Below are 11,279 nucleotides of genomic sequence, written 5' to 3' on the forward strand. Positions count from 1 at the left end.
ATCGTCCTGATGGTCACAATAAATCACACAGGCCATGGGAATTGCTCCCAAAGACCCTGTGGGAGCTGGGTGTCAGGTTTTGATTTGGCCAGACCTTCAGCTCATGGTTTTGGTGCTTTACACCAAGAGCTGATCCCTCTTGTTGGGTCAGGGGTGGAGGCAGAAGCTCAGGCTGGGCCCATCAGCTTTGGCTTTGCTGCCCAGCAGATGAGGTGTGGGTGGTGGGGACATGGCATGTGAATGTGAAATCCCAGCCAGCTTGGGATTTTCTGCTTTTAATGAGGGCAGAAATGAAATAAATGGACTAAAGAGCAGAGTAGAGTTGAATATCCAAGTGACGAAGGACTGTGAACCAGACGGGAAAAAAATAAATTAAAAAAAAATTTAAAACTCATGATACTTTTGGGAAACTGATAACACAATATTTCCTTTTGGCTTTGTCTTTTGAGCCCGCTCTGCTTGGGATTTTTTGTTCAACCTGAGTAGAAACCCATTATTTTGTTGAAATGAAAGATGATCCTGATACCTGGCTGAGGAAGCCATTGCAAAGCAAACTTGCCAGCTTGCAAAAGAGAATTGCAACACTGGCAAAGAGCAGCTGAAGTTTTAAAATCCTCCTCATCTAATACCCCCAAGCTGTTATTAAGCACCCAGAGATAAGAGGCAAAGCCCACAGCTCTCCATTCTAAAGTGACTCATGGGTAGGAATGCTTTTAGCAGGGTTTCGTTTCAGCAATTCCTTCTTTGTGCACAGAAGCCTCATTAAAGCCTGGTCACTGCCTGTCCTGTTGGACTTGTTTGCTCTGGGTCTTGCCTTGCTGGGACAGTTTGGGAAGCATTGCTTTACAGCATCAAGGTGTTTGCTCTGGGCAAGGTTTGATCTCCTGTGGGTGGGTGTGAGAAGGAGGAGAGACCTGTGGTGTGAACCAAGTCTGGATAAAAGGCAGCAGAGGATAACATTTCTGGATTAAATGGAAATTTAATATTACCTCTTATGCTAATACTGTCTCCAAAGTGTTCTTTGTTTCATTTTTAGGTTCCTTAGGGCATCAGGATGAACTCCTGAGCGGTGGCACCTGCATCAAGGGGAGCCAAAGGGACATGGGAGAACCTCAAACAGAGGGGTTTGAGCCCTTCAGCCCCAGGGCTGTTTGCAGAGCTGTGCACTCAGGGGTTAAACTGCCCGTGTCACCGAGGTTTGTGCTGGCCCTGGCTTCTTGGAGGATTGATGTGTTTGGCACAGGCACACCTCCCTGCAGATAGGGCACAGGCACAGAGAGCTGCTTTGTGTGCCTGTGTGTGGATGGAGGTCACCTTTGTGCTGAGGGTGAACATATGGTTTCTGTATGTCACAGAAGAGGGCAGGAGATTGAAGCTTGACATGTCTGCATGGGGGTGAAACCATTTCAGAGCTCAGGGTCTGGGCTGTTGGTTCTCCAGACTCACTGAAGTGGGTGTTATCCTGTGTCATCTGCGTTGTTCACCATGGCATGGTCAGGATCTGGCAGAATCTGGCAGAGAAAGGATCAAACCCTTTGCTTGGGGCCTCCTTTGAGTCATGCTCGTGTTAAACCCTAAAAACCCAAACAAAAGCACAGTGAGGAATGATGAGCAAGTGGCTTCCTACCCCTTCCAGTGGCATCCTCTTCACAGGAGCTGAGGGGACAGGAGTCCTGCAGGGAAACACTGAGAGAACCAGAGCACACAGCCTCAGCTGCACCAAGGGAAATTTAGGTTGGATATTAGGAAAAAGTTTTTCACAGAAAGGTGATAAAGTTCTGCAATGGCTGCCCAGGGAGGTGGTGGAGTCACCATCCCTGGGTGTGATTAACAACCTGGATGTGGCACTGGGTGCCAGGGTTGAGTTGAGGTGTTGGGGCTGGGTTGGACTCGATGATCTTGAAGCTCTCTTCCAACCCAGTGATTCTGTGAATTCTGTGAAAGGCATGGGATAAAGAGATAGTTGGGGTTTGGTTTTGGCTCAGCTCCTACTGTTCTAAAGACCAAGTCCTTAAACTAAAGATTCCAGTTGTGATGAATGGACTTTACAGCTGATTTTGATTTAACTTCAAGCCAATTCTCAGGACAGGAGGTAATATGGACTTCATATAACATGCAGGATATTTTCACTAGTATTGGTGGGTAACATTCCAAATTCACTGATTTGAGTGTTTGAAAATCACATCTAAATATTTAAGAACACCCAGACCTGGAAAGGAGTTTTTTGTGCTTCCTGTTGGCCCATTCTTCCTATACTGCAGAAATAATGGAGGAGATGGAGGTGGAAAAGTCTGGCAGTCTGCAGCAACAACATTTTTGCTGCCCCAGACTCTCTGAGGATTGCAGTAGATCTTCAAGGTAGTACCAGACACTGCTTTTGCCTTTGTGTTTTTCATTAGCTCTCTGATGGCCTTTCAAAGGGAAGAAACACGCTGAATATGGGCTGTACAAATACACTCTTTTCCATCTGGAGAGAGGAAGTGATATTTTTTAATGCCTGTGATTAGTCTGCAGTAATTTGTTTGTTTGCCTCTTTGCTTGTTTTTTCCCCTCCCCAAATTGAAAACCCAGAAAATTTTTGTTTTTGCTGCAGCCTGAAATGTAACCTTTTGTTTCCATGCCTTGGTAATTGAAGGTTTATGTTATTGCTGCTACAGCTTTTTTTCCAACATTAAATCCGTAATTAATGCTCTGTTGCTGGAATGTTAGCAGGTTTGAGCTCTGCTCTCTGCTCTGTAGGAGTGTTTCTCCATCAACATATGAGAGAGACCTTTTGGTCCTTCCTCTGTGAGGTCTCTTGCCTGGGCTGTTTCAGAATGCACTCAGCTAGAAAGTGAGCATAAGGCAGATTCTCCAGCCTGGTGGTCAGGGTGTGCTTTTGGGAACCAGAATTGCTCAGTTCCAGCCCTTGCTCCAATGAACCTGACACTGAAATGCTGACAATGGGAGCTGCTTTATTAATACTGCCAGCTCAAAGCGTTTGGAAATCATGTGTCAATCTTCTAAATGTTGAGATAGTGAAAAATGCAGCTGAATCTTTGGCTAGTTTTTATTTCCCTTTTGGTTTGTAGCTTTTGAGGGACACGTTTTCAAACTCAGGGCCGTGACCAGGGCTAGGAAAAGCCGTGTGCATAAACACTTCCCCTCTCTTCACAGGAACCCCCTTGGAGAGAATTTTTCCTCCTTATTTTATTTTATCAGCACCTTTGTACCCCTCAGCAGAGGAAAGAACCTTCACTTTTTAGTGAAGGCACTTCAAACTGCAGGGCAAAAGAACCATCTCCTCCCCAAAATCCTTGCCTCCAAAGGGGATATTCATGCCTCCCTTTTACACTGTTGCTGCCTTCAACTCACCAATTTTCAAAGGAATAACCTTGAGGTGTCTTTTAGCACTATTCCAGACTGAAATGATTGCTCATCTCTAGTTTGCAGCAAAGCCTGACCAGGTTTGCTCCCAGCGACCTTGTTTGAGCATCATTGGCAGGTTATTTTTCCTGCTTTCTCTCTGTATATCAATATTCAATCAACAACTTGCCACTAAACAAACAGGTCCCTGTTGATCTAGAATTTAAATTTCAGTCTTAACCCATTGCTTGGAAAGATTCAATGACATTTCTCAATTAAAGCAAAAATCTTCAGTGAAGATGATGGAAAGGTATCAGGCCTGCACGGTTACAGGGAAGGCCAAGGAGAGGATTTGGGGAAAATGCCTCACTCCTCATTTCTGCCATTTATGTTACAGAAGTGGGGTATCAGAGGCAGTTAAATGAGAATTTTAAAAATTCATAAACAAAATAATCAGCCTTTCCAAAAGCAACAGGACATCTCCATTTATTTAGAAAGAATGTGTGAAATGCAAGGAGCCTTCCCTTTGCAACTTGTGGTGCCAAAATAATGATGTGAAGTGGGTTAGAAGAGTGAAGTGGTTAATAGTAATCTTACCTTTAAATTCACCACATTTGAAGAAATCCTTAAAGAATTCCTACAGATACCCTAGTGACTGATTTCAAGCTATCTGCTCTGACATGGTCCCACGAGGGACCAACATCATTCGTTCTTATTTTGAATTACAATGAGTTTTGAGTTTACTTCTTTTGAGTTTTTCTTATTTTGAGTTAGAGGGTCATGTTCCAGAAGTCAGACCACTCTAAGAGGCACGACTGTGACTTCAGAAAATAATTCCCTTTTCCTACACTGAATATTTCAGTCTCTGTAGGCTCAAAAGACATGAAGAAAATGAAAGAGTCTTTAAGCAGCAGCCACAAGCTCACCTCTGGCTGCCTGCATCCCCACTTGTAACCTTCACAATGCTCAACTGTTACTCCTCACGTGGATATTTTAAAGATTGGTCATGCCCATTAATACCTTTGTTCCAGCCCATGTCTTGCTGAATGGTGTGATATGATACAAACCATGATTCATAAAAGTTTCTTGGAAGTGGCTCAAGAGAGATTTGGTGTTTTCAAGCAGCTTTTTGAAATGTTAATGGCTGTTTAAGAGCAGCAGTGAGCAATTTCAGCTGGGGATGATTCAGCTGGGGAGGTTCTTGAAGCAAGTTTGAAGGAGTCAGAGAGACACAGAGAAAATAGGAAAACTGGTATTTTACTTAAACAGTTCAGAGTGGGAATTGCAGCTTCTTAAGAAGGAAAAATATTCCAGTACATTAGAACCATGAGATTTTCTTGAGACCAGAAAGTTTCCAAAGTTACGTGCTGGGATATGAGCAGGATGGGAGCAGGGGCTGGAGCTTTGTCCCTTTGATGGAGGGAAGGATTCCATGGTGCTGCTGCCTTCAGGAGTCCCATCATGGGCTCTGGTAGAAAAGAAGTTTTGTATTTGTATTTTGTTACCCTGCTTGATCCTGGGTTGCAGTGGAGTCCAGATTCCTGCACAGGAACCCTCTGAAAATGCTGAATTCCTGCTGCTGGGGAGGACTTGGATTCTCACCCAAGACCTTGGGCAAGACTTTCATCTGTGCAATGGGATAATATTTTTCTTCTCAGAGAATTGCACACTTAGGCACCCTGAGACTATAAAACTGAGCAGAGGGATCCATAAAACCAGACCAATATAGAATAGTGACCAATATGGGATAAAATAACATTCCTGACCCTGGTATAGTCACAAGTGCTTTGCCTTAACCAGCAGCTTAACTCAAGCTGGCTCACAAAACACATCTCCATGTCCCAATCCAGAGAAAATGTTCTGAATGGGAACTCCAAATTTCTTAATTTCAGCCCAAAAGGACAGTCTGATTCAGGAAAACAAACAGGAACTGGCTTATGGTTGTAAATGACCTCTCAAATGGTGCTGTGGCATTGGCTTTTCCTTCCTCACTACCACTAAAATGTAGCTGGAAAGAAAGGAACTTTAATCATCTTTCTTGTGATAAATTTGCATCTTACTGAGGTTGGCCTTGCAGCTCCAGTCCTATAAACAAGCTGGAGATGAAGAGGAGACTCTGGTGTGTCAGTGATGCCGCCTGGATTCCTGCATTATTTTCTTTGATATATTTTCTGTATTTTTACACATCTATTTGCAGACTTGTATTCTGATATTGTAGCTTAGTTTCAGTATTTCCCTAGGCAAAAAGACAAAACAAATTCCAGGGCCCCTACGCTATCTTGGTTCTCCTTAGAAGCCAAGGTTGAGACCAGCTTTTTGAGACATGTTTTTAAAAACAGAGTTTAGTCCTCTCATCTAAGGGGGGAGATTTAAAAGTTGCTACAGATGGGGAAATTAATTTATTGGGCATGCTTCTAATTGGGGATTATTGTCAGATATGCTAATTTGCAGAATCTATAAAAATTTTATACATTATACAGGGTGTGCTTTTTAGCATTTCCCACCTGACGAACTGTACACCTCAGGATCCTCATACAAAGATTTTTGTGAGAAATGCATTCGTAAAGAATTCTTAAAACTTGATAGAAAGCTCACACAGCTTCATTTGTATGTACACATTCATAGTGTACATTCACATGTAAACACTGAGAAAAGCTGTGTTGACTTCAGAAAGTTATTGAGATGACATTGTTGAGAGAGAGATTGAAGTAGAAATAAGTTTCAAGTTTTAAAATGTGGCTTTGTAAAGATTGGATATTTTAGAGAATTAGAACCATAAAAGAGGTACTATAATAAGACTGTGTGAGGTAAAAATAGAAGTGATCGGTGTTAGAAGTAATAATAGTATTGTGATAAAAGTTAATAAGTTAAAAAGCTTACTAGTATAAACTTATAAAGTATTGTAAGTAAATATTAGTATTAACTTATAAAGTATTATAACTAAGTATTAGTATTAATTTATGAAGTATTATAACTAAGAATAAGTTGACTTTTAATAGAATAGTGCTGACTTTCATATCCCTTATGTTTTACTTTTTATCAAGACTAAGAATAAAATCTTTTAAATAATAGAATAAAATCTTTTAAATCTTAGTTATCCTGTCTCTAACACCCTAACAGTGTCTGGCTCATATTTCTAGGACCAGAGGAAAAGGCATCAGGAGCAGGAGGGTTGTGTGGAGGTGAGATCTGCAGAGCCCTCAGCACTCCCCGTGTGGAGGGCACACGGTTTATTGCCAATGGAACAAACCTTCCCCGAAGGAAACACTGCAAAAAGAACCTTAGGAGTGGCCACAACCCAGCTGTAAAGTTTTCCAAGGCCAGTGGTGCATAAATAACACGTTGCAAAAGCTGGATTTGAAGTCCAGAGAGTCCTGGATGTTCCTCAAGGCCAGAAAGCAAAGAGAGGCAAGGCTGGGGCACAATTTATTTCACAGAACTGGGCAGTCTGGGCTGTATTTACCCAGCTGGAAGCAGGCTTCACATCTATTTCTGCCTAGGTTTTGCCTCAGGTGCTTACTCTCCCATTAGGTTTAAGTGACTGGAAAAGGCCAAATACGTCTGAGGTCACTTTTGGCTAATTAATATAGCAACAAGTGCTGATTAATTAGTTTGGGCTTGAAATTAGCTGAGATAATTTTTTTTTTGCGAAGGCATAGGCCATAAATTTATGAGCACTTCTTCTCCAAGACAAACAATACTCTGAAAATGCTGGTTTTGGGGTGCATTCACCCTGAAAATTGCTAATTGGATTTCTCAGAACTTCAACAGGAACTATTTCATTTCATTTAAATGCATGTTTTAATTTCTTTTTACCTGATGGAAAATCTTACAACACTCAGCATCCAGTGACAGTCACTTTCCTTATTGTGTTCCACTCTGCTTGATGTGTGCCTGTATGTCAGAACAAGGTAAAAAACCTTTGGGATTGAGGTCCAGATTTTCAGATCAGCTGGACATTACAGCAAGCAAAAGGTGTTGAGATCTCAATGAAAAATGTGATGTCCCCTGGTCATCAACACGTTTAACACCCAGACTTGCTGATTTTAATAGCTTGGTCGGTGAACTCTCAATTTGGGTGATGATTTACTACTGTGCTAGTTTGAGCTGTGCTGTGAACCTCAAAAATGATGGGGGAAATTCCCCTTACACCTCCACAGAGAAACTTCTGCAGCATACATGCTGTAGGTGTGGATGGCAAACACATTGTCAGATTAATAATTATGAATAATTATGAAGTTGATGTGGGCATGGATAAGGATGATTGAGAAATATTGGACTCTTGTTCACAGATTACCATAGCAGAAGGTCCCACCACTGTGTCTGGCTTAGGGATTCCCTGTGCCAGAGATTTAAATTGAGTCTGGCTTCCATTGTCCATCTGTCACACTACAACAAAATAACTCACAAATGGACAGCAGATGCAAAAGAGGGAAGAAAAGAACCAAAAGTGAGATTTTATTTTCTGACTCCACAATATACAGAATCCCAAAAGCGACAGTGGATTGGAAGATGAATTGCCACCTCTCCAACCACACTGGTCAAACCAACAGTCCATCAATTCTCTCCTCCCATAAAGAATGCAAAACAATCATTATTGACATGAACAGTGTGACAACTCCAGTAGAAATATGTAACCATCAGAAGGTATAGAAAACTTTTAGAAGAACTTTGAAACTTTTAAGAGAACAGTCCATCCAAATGCAGCCACCTTGGAAATATAAAACTGTAAATGGGAGTGGCTGCCTGTGCCCCACTGAGGGCTCAGGATTTCCTTTGCATGGGACTCTTAATTTTGCTTTCAGTCCAAATCAGGAGGAAACCATGAGTGTTCACATTTCTCACGTGCTGGAGGTGGTCACCGTGCACGATGATGTCTGCTATTAAAGGAAAAATCCATGGAACAGCTACAAATGGCTGCCAGTTCTCAAATCCAGAACTAACCCTGGGACAACAGCAGTACCCAGAGTGAAAGATCACTCAGGTGGGAACCCAGCAAACCACATCAAACCCAAGGTACTTTAAATATTTAGGTATAGATGTCATGGCATTTTGCCATTGCATAAGGAGTTCTTTATAACTCTCCTCCATCCATCCATCCATCCATCCATCCATCCATCCATCCATCCATCCATCCATCCATCCATCTATCCATCATCCATCCATCCCAGTTGCCTTTCCCCCTCTCTCAGGAAATGATTATCAAATTTTAGCAGTGGGACCCAATAATATTTCATTTGGAGCACATTTTTGCCATTAAATCCTCTTTAGTTGCAAGTTTTTTTTCCTTTTCCTTTTCCTTTTCCTTTTCCTTTTCCTTTTCCTTTTCCTTTTCCTTTTCCTTTTCCTTTTCCTTTTCCTTTTCCTTTTCCTTTTCCTTTTCCTTTTCCTTTTCCTTTTCCTTTTCCTTTTCCTTTCCTCTTTTCTTTCTTTTTCTCTCAGCTGCTAGGTCTGACTGTTGCCCAGAGCCAGGAACCATCAGAACCAGCCTGGCAGGAGGCTTCTCATCCTTGATAGATTCTTCTCACATAAAAATTTATATGAATTTGCAGGACCTTCATTAGGTGAGTCACATGTTTAGGGATGGAAAGGTGTGTACTGCAGAGGGTTATTTACCCCAGAGGTGACAGAAACCAGAGTCTCTACCACACAGAAATGATCCTACAGGAGATCATGCGGGTGGAAACCTCAGAGAAGATTCTGCAGCCCAAAGTCCTTCAGGGTTTGGGTTTTTTTTTGCCAAGTATTATGTCAATAATGTCGATGAACCCCTTCAGTCATTCATTTCATTCCTGGGAGCTGACTGCCAATCCCTGACCTTGTGGGGTCCCCTCAGTGCAGCCTTCCCAGGGCAGCAGGAATGTGCTCCAGGTTTTCCATGTATTTTACCTGCATGGAAATTCACAGTTACAGCTGAGCACGTTCTGGACTTCCCAGAACCACTCCTCTCTGCACCACTATCCTGTGCTGCTGAGGGGCTGCCTCGAGTCCTAGCCCAGGGGAACGAGTGACACGGATCTTCAGGCTTCAGATCCTTGTCTGAAGTGTTTTGTTGGGAGCTGACAGAGACCAGAGGCTTCTGCTCGGGTTTCTGTTGCTGTGTGATTGCTCCAAGCTCCAGGTTATGCTTTACAATCCTGTTATCCCAGAGCTGCTTCACAGCATCTTGTCCCACAAGCCTCTTTCCAACTCATGTTTTTGCAGCCTGTCAAGATTTCTTTGCCACTTTCCCCTACAACACCTTTTCCCTTTTTGTGATTTCGGAGCTTTCGGAGCTGCTTTTACATGAAACCACAACCAAATCCTTCCTGAGGCTTCCTCATCCATTCTGCTGCTTCTGCTCCATTTCCTGGGAACTTTGAGCTGGTTTTCTCATTAAGTGTATTGTTCAAGGATTTAATAGCACCTACTTCTTCTCAGCTGCATACTTGAAGGAAACCCTTTATTTTTTTTAATTTTTTGCTCTTCACTGTCCTGTTGCATGCCAAGATAGTCTGAAAAAAATGCTTGTATGAAATTCTCTTTGCATTAAACTGGCCTGTGTAGCTTAGCAGAGTCTAGTGGACTTAACTGATCGTTTATTTTCCTTCATTCAGTTGTGAAAAGGGTTGTCCAGAGAGCAATTCACTCCAAATGGTTTAGGTCTGGATGAAACACTTTCTGAAAAGTGCTTATTTCTCTTCAGCTTCTGCTATTTCCAGCCTGCTGGGACTTAAAAAATCAGTGTAATGTTTAAACATTGGCACCTCTATTTGATGTATTCCCAGACATCATGAGTTGCACTTTGAACAGTGATGTTAATAGTGATAACATCCTGCTAACTCTTAATTAAGACTAGACAACATAGCAATGCTGCATTTAGGCTGATCACAAGCTGGGCTCATCAGCTGATAATTTAAATTTAGTCTGATCTGATCACAAGCTCAGGCTTTTGAGAGGGACTGGAAAGTTGTATTACCCGGTAGGCATTTCTTGCCTGGTTGTGCCATGCAAAATTCAGTGTCAAACCATCAGCATATCTATCTTCATTTGGCATTTGCATCTGGCCATGCAAACAGTTTTTAAACCCTTGCTGGCTCTTCAAACCCTGCTGCCCTTGATAGGCATTTTTCAGCTCAAAGTCCTTCAGTGGCCTCTGAGCTCCATACCTTGTGAGTCAGACGTAGCAGAAATAACAGATTGCTGCCTGTTTTGCTCCATTTGTGGTTAACACACAGTGGAACTGGGAAATTAAGGAGACCTATAAATAGCAGCTGTTAGATGTCCACCTGAGCCTGCTGAGCACTGGACCACCTGCGAGGAGAGCAGAGCTGGAGCTGAACACCTCCAGCCCCTGTGGCTGTGAGCAGGGCAGAGCAGCCAGACCTCCCTCCCTCACTGGGGGCAGAAAGAGCTGAGTGTGCCCTCGGAGGGCAGGCAGAGCTGGGGCTGCCTGCTGGGATGCAGGAGGGTGCACAGGGGGATGTGCAGAGTGTGGGAATCCAGAGCATCCCTCTGGCTGCCCTGGGACCCTGGCAGGGGTCAGGAACCCCCCTGGACAGAGCCCCCAGAGACACTGGCTGTGATCTCTGTCCATGGAAAAGAGTTTTCAATCTTACAGGGTGAATTACCAACTCTGAGTGTTTGATATCAGTAATAATTAAGTGTGGCACGGGTGCAAAAGTAAAATTTTAGGATTTTAGATAAGGGGTCCAAAGAGGACAAGATGGAGGAAATTGGGTGTGCCTTGTCCTTTTTCTCCTTTTTCATGCCCTCCATGTCTCACTGTGGTGTTGGCATTTTTCTGTTGGTTCAGGCTGGGGACACACTGTCCAACGTAGGTGACAGATATTGGCACGTTATTGTCAATCCAGCCCAGGGAGTTTCTGGTATTTAATGTTTGTCACATCCCACTGAGGGCAGAGCCCCACACGCTGCCCTGCAGGACAGAGCTG

Source organism: Lonchura striata, chromosome 18, assembly GCF_050655825.1.
Source record: "Lonchura striata isolate lonStrDom1 chromosome 18, ASM5065582v1, whole genome shotgun sequence".
Taxonomy (NCBI): domain Eukaryota; kingdom Metazoa; phylum Chordata; class Aves; order Passeriformes; family Estrildidae; genus Lonchura; species Lonchura striata.